Below are 6,000 nucleotides of genomic sequence, written 5' to 3' on the forward strand. Positions count from 1 at the left end.
CTATCTTTCTAATTGCCTAACTTTGATACATAATGTTCTAATACTTGTTAAAATATCCTTATTTTGTAATAATTTAAGATGAGCCACAATGTGAAAGATACATATCTCAAACTATGACTTAAAAAGCCTCTATTGAAAATCTTTATGAAATTCAGAATATGATTTTGTATAAAAGCTTAAACTCCATATGATTACTAAATAAAATGTTAATGTAAGAAAAACAGAATTTATTTTGATCGCTCCGATACACTTCCGAAACATATCATTTCTTATCTTCAAAGTGTACTCATATTGGTCTAAATGGTGTGTCTTTCAATGATCTTGATTACAAGCAAATATTTTTAAATATATGACTTTATTTTAATATTTAAAATTTTATTGAGCTTCATGTGTACATAGCTGAAAAACTGTGATTAAGAAATTGAAGTTTATAAAATATATACCTCAATGATCATCTATATGTTTTTCCCTCCTACATTATAAAAGACTTCCATTAATATAGTGAATGATCTTAAAGCCTAGAAATATTTCACCTCACTCAAATGAGTCTAAAAGAAAGAAAATGTAAATGGTTTTGAAAGAAACTGAGCTTCAAATGAATCATTTTTGATTAATATTTCAGTACATTTTCTCAAAGTTGAAGAGGAAGCATACCTTGTTCTTAAAGGATTAGAAAGAGTAATTGCTACAAATTTTGAATAATACTAGATTACTCTACATTCTCGATGTCATAGAATTTCAGTGTTATTCACGTTTATCACTATAATCTGAAATTCAACAATTTAAAATGATTAAAGAAGAATGCATCTTTTGAGGGGGAGCTTTAGATATTCAGTATCCTATCCCAAAGACACTTTATTTTGATGCATGCTTTGAACTTTATGGATTGATTTTGATGAACCTCCTTATATTGCAAGACATGCTTTAATTACCTTGAGATGAGTTCTATAAAGGTTGTCTTATCTCAAACCTTGAGTCTTATGAAAATAAGCTGAAACTTATAGAAAATATATTTTTGAGATTGACAATTTTGTTGAACATTATCTTAGGATTCTAAACTCTTAAATGGAATGATCAATTGAGGGGGAGAAAGAAAATTTCAGAAGGAGAGGTCTTATGGAACTTAATTACATGAATCTATAGGAGAGGGAAAGAATACTAAATGAAAAGTGATCCTAATACTCTCCAATATGTATCATCTGAAATTTAAATCTGAAAATCTTTATGATACACCTTGAGGCGTGTTATTTGGTTAGTATATCTTATGCATCACTCATGAACCAAATTACAAATCTTGAGAGCCTCTAACTTAATGAAAAAGGGGGAGAATAACGTGTAATTGACTTGAACTTTAGAACTTAAATTGTGTGCCAATTCATATTGTTATGTATCAAATTGTGCTTACTTTCTACAGAGATAAAAGAAAGTCTCTAAAGAAATCATGTTGCATGATTTCATATTTTGGTGTTTGTGCCCCAATGATCTTATTATCATTAAAGAACTTTGAAGTTATTAAGACTTAATGATCCAACATGATGATGTGTCTTTTACATATATAGGTTTTGACCTGTTACTCTGAAAATTAATTAAATTGCTCTCCTGTTGATAAAACACTTAATAGATTGGGCAAAAGATCTTAAATGAACAAGCTTTCATACTTATTATTGAAGAGATGTTAGACTTCCATTCGTGCTTTTCATTGAATATCATTTGTGGTACTTCTTGAATTAACCTAAGAGAGATTCCACCCACACTTGATTAGAAAACTATCTGTGGTATCAAATTAGAAAACTTCTTGAAATCACATTCAATGTGTTCTGCTCTGAAATTATCTTAATTGGCTCTGATCTGTGCTCACTAATCTGATTCCAATATTATTGCCTTGAGTTATATGATTCATATTCTTGCAATAATTCAACATTCAAATCAGAGTACAATAAGGAAAAGAAATATTTGTGCTTAATGTTTCCCTATTTTTTTTTGATGTTGTCAAAAAGGGGGAGAAATATTTAAGTATATGCTTATAATGCTTTTTGTATTGAGTACAAATCAGCTTAAATTGATTGTGTTAAGCTGATTGAATCTAAAGCAGTATCATGAAGTATGTTTCAAATATATATGTTTTCTACTTCATGCAACTTAGCTATGTATTACTTCTAGAAAACAATATCTTTTATATTGCATATACTCCAAGTTTTGTCATCATCAAAAAGGGGGAGATTGATGACCCAAAGATTGATTCATAGATTGATTTTGATGATCACAAAACCTTGAAGTATAGATACTAATGTTTATGTTGCAAGGAGAAAGATATTTATGTTGCAAGGAACATAGCAAGTTGGAAGAACACAAGAAGGCCTCTAAAAGCACTCAAGAAAAGTTGGAAGAAAGCTACAAGTTATTGGCCCAAGTCTCAAGTTCAAAAGATTCAAATTGGAGGAGCAAATTCAAGGAAAATTTAAAAGAATAGTCTTCGAGTCGACTCCTGAGGAATTCGAGTCGACTCCAATGCTTGGCGAGTCAACTCGAGAGTAGAACGAGTCGACTCCAGGGTGTAAAAGGCAGAAAAGTCAGAGAGGGATTTTCGACCCTGAGATTCGAGTCGACTCCTGAGGAATGCGAGTCGACTCCAATGGTTGTCGGGTCGACTCCAAAGAAAGCGAGAGTCGACTCTCAGTGGTACACAAGGGAAAACTCAGAGAAGCAGTTTTTGGACACTGAGATTCGAGTCGACTCCCACAAAGTCCGAGTCGACTCCAAAGACAGCGCAACCCCAAGACAGAAGACGGTATTTTCGTCTCTGAGAGGCGAGTCGACTCCAAGACAAGTCGAGTCGACTCCAAGGCAGCGCGGCTCCAAAATACAGAGGATCAGTTTTCCGACTCTGAGATTCGAGTCGACTCCCAGACAGCTCGAGTCGACTCCAAGGCAGCACTACACTAAGATGGCAGAAGACCAACTTTCGAAAACTGAGAGCCGAGTCGACTCCAAGGAAGTTCGAGTCGACTCCAAGACTGGACGAGCCAAAAGACAGAGGATCGGGAGTTCGGACTCTGGGATTCGAGTCGACTCCCAGGATAGTCGAGTCGACTCGAGTGGACAAAATTCAAATTTGGAACAGTTGCCGAGTCGACTCCGGAAAAGCTTGAGTCGACTCCCGCTACAGCCGAGTCGACTCCTGATCGCGCGAGTCGACTCCAATCCCAACGGTAATATTGTCAGGAGGTGCAGACTGGTTCCAACGGCTATATTTTTGTCTCTAACGGCTATATTCTTGTTTCCACTCCATCTAAAGCTATAAAAACAAGAAGAGAGCTAGGGGAGAACTCATGGAAGTGGGAGAGAACTTTTAGGGAAGAGATTCCAAACAGATTACAAGGGAAATCTCCCAAAAGCACAAAAGGGCCATTCAAAGTGAAATAGAGGGAAGAAGAGCATCCAAGTGAATCCCAAAGCTTCCTCTCCATCCGTGTGCTGCCTCAGTGATCCTCCACTTCGTGCCAAATCAGAAGAGGGTCAAGTAAAGAAGAAGTCGAGCTCCTTCATCTTCCAAACTCGTTTGAGGACTTCACTTTACTCTATTTGCTTATAGTGTTATATTTGCTTGTTTAAGAAGCTTTGATTTATCTTAAACTTTGTTATAATATCTTGTAACTTGATTCAATCACGGGATTGAATCAAGGGGTAAAGGTTTGTTGGTGAGCCAAAGGGAAAACCAACGGTGTAAGGTTTGTTGGTGAGCCAAAGGGAAAACCAACGGGGTTTAGGTTTGTTGGTGAGCCGAGGGTAAAACCAACGTGTAAGGGTTTGATTGTGAGCCCGGGAAAACAATCGGAGTGGTTCTAGTCGGTGAGCCTGGGAAAACCGACCGAGTTCGTTGTGCGCTCGTAAAACAACAAGTTGGGTTGTGAGCTTGTAAAACAACCGGCTGTAATCGGTAGGATTATAGTGAAATTCCCAAGAGGTCTTGGGGAGTGGATGTAGGTGCTGGGGTGCACCGAACCACTATATGTCCTTTGTGTTTGTAATGCCTCTAGTTATTGTCTAACTAACACACTTACTTACTTAGATAAATTGCTTGCTTAATTCTTATCCGCACATCCTTTAGTTGCAAGCATATTTAATCAAGTCGAAGTCTATACATCAAACCCTTGCTAAGTTTAACTTTCACTGTGCATCTAGACAACTTAGCATAGTTAATCAAAAAGTTTTAGAAGTAGTTTAAAAGTTTTAAAAGACCCAATTCACCCCCCCTCTTGGGTTGTCACCTTGGGCAACAGCTATTGAGCAACGTCGCCATTTGAAGGACATTTTGTAAACATCTAGGGTTCACCTTTTTGTAAAACCCTAGGCTCATTTTGAAACCTCTTTTGTATTAGGAATCAATACTTGTAATGATTTCCTTTTTAACCTTGTAATGACTTCAAATGATTGCAATGATATATGAATGTCATACAATTCCTTTTGAAACTTTGTATGTTTCTAATTCTGTGGAATCAAACTTTGTGTATGTAATTCTGTGATGTGCCATAAAAATCTCATAACATACCTTAAGTGTTCAAATTTGACACAACTTATCAACGAATATGAAACAGGGGGAGCACAACCTGTGATAACTATTTTTAAAAAGTCTGAAATGAATTCCAAAACAAAGGGGGAGTGAAATGAATGCTGAATTCATTAATAAAAATAACTTGGACAGAGGAAGCATAACTTGAATATCCTTGAGTGATTCATGGTAATATGCTAAATTCTACTAGAAATTGTGTTTTAGGTACCTAAGGAAAATTTGTCCCCTTCATTGTTGATGACAAAAAGGGGGAGTAGAATCAATATATGGAGTATATGGAGTAGAACAAATATATGGAATGCAAAATACAAAATTTACACTCATACTTAAAAGGTGAATTAGAAAAGATAAAATTGAAGAATATTGGCTTTAAGACAATTGCCCTTCTGAAAAAGAAAGGGGGAGTCAAAAAGTACTTAGCTTTCAATTGTTTTCAGCATCAATATTTCATCAATTTACATCTTAACTTGATTCAAATTCAGTTGATATGCTAAAATTGCTCAAGAGCTACTAAGATCAATACTTATGCATAAGGATAGAACTGAAAGTTGACTATTTTGAATTATGCACACTGTATCTAGCTCTAACCAAAACACAATACTTGTACATCTGATCAAATACTGTGTATATGTTTAAATTTCGAATTTTGCATATACTCAGTGTTTTGTCATCATCAAAAAGGGAGAGATTGTTGACCCCCTGATGAATTTTGATGAATACAAAATACTAGAGTATAATTTCCTTTATCTTAACAATTTATTTGAGGATTTCAGGTGTTTAATTAAGAATATTGTTAAGAAATGTCTAGGCAAGTTTTCATATTTTTCAAGGATTTATTGAAGAATTTTTGAGTTGAAGAAAACAGATCAGGGACAGCCGAGACGTCTCCGGGTTGTCCCAGAGACGTCTCTGGCACGAACAGGAAGAATTGGCACGTCTGGAGACGTCCCCGACACCTGGCGAGGCATCTCGCAGGGTCGGAGTCGACTCCTGACTCTGCGGAGTCGACTCTCTCAGAGGCGGCAGAAAGGCCGATTTCAAGGGATGCGCGCGAGTCGTCTCCAAAGGACGCGGAGTCGTCCCCACGAGTAAAAAGCAGACTTCCCGAGACGTCCCCAGAGAGCGCGGAGTCGACTCTCTCAGGGGATTCCAGAGGACATGTTTTTCGGTGATACAACTACGGAGTCGTCCCCGAAGTCGCGGAGTCATCCCCATGGAAAAAGCGCAAACATCCCGAGACGTCCCCGTAAAGTACCGAGCCGACTCTCTCAGAAAAACAGAAGAACAAGCATTCAAGTCGTTCTTCTTCAGAGACGTCCCTGTAAAAGTGCCGAGTCGACTCCAAACAATGTCAAGAGAAATTTTATACAGCCGAGACGTCTCGCGTCGAAGCGGAGACGTCTCCGGAGCGCCTGGAACGCGACTGACAC

Source organism: Phoenix dactylifera, chromosome 12, assembly GCF_009389715.1.
Source record: "Phoenix dactylifera cultivar Barhee BC4 chromosome 12, palm_55x_up_171113_PBpolish2nd_filt_p, whole genome shotgun sequence".
Lineage (NCBI taxonomy): Eukaryota > Viridiplantae > Streptophyta > Magnoliopsida > Arecales > Arecaceae > Phoenix > Phoenix dactylifera.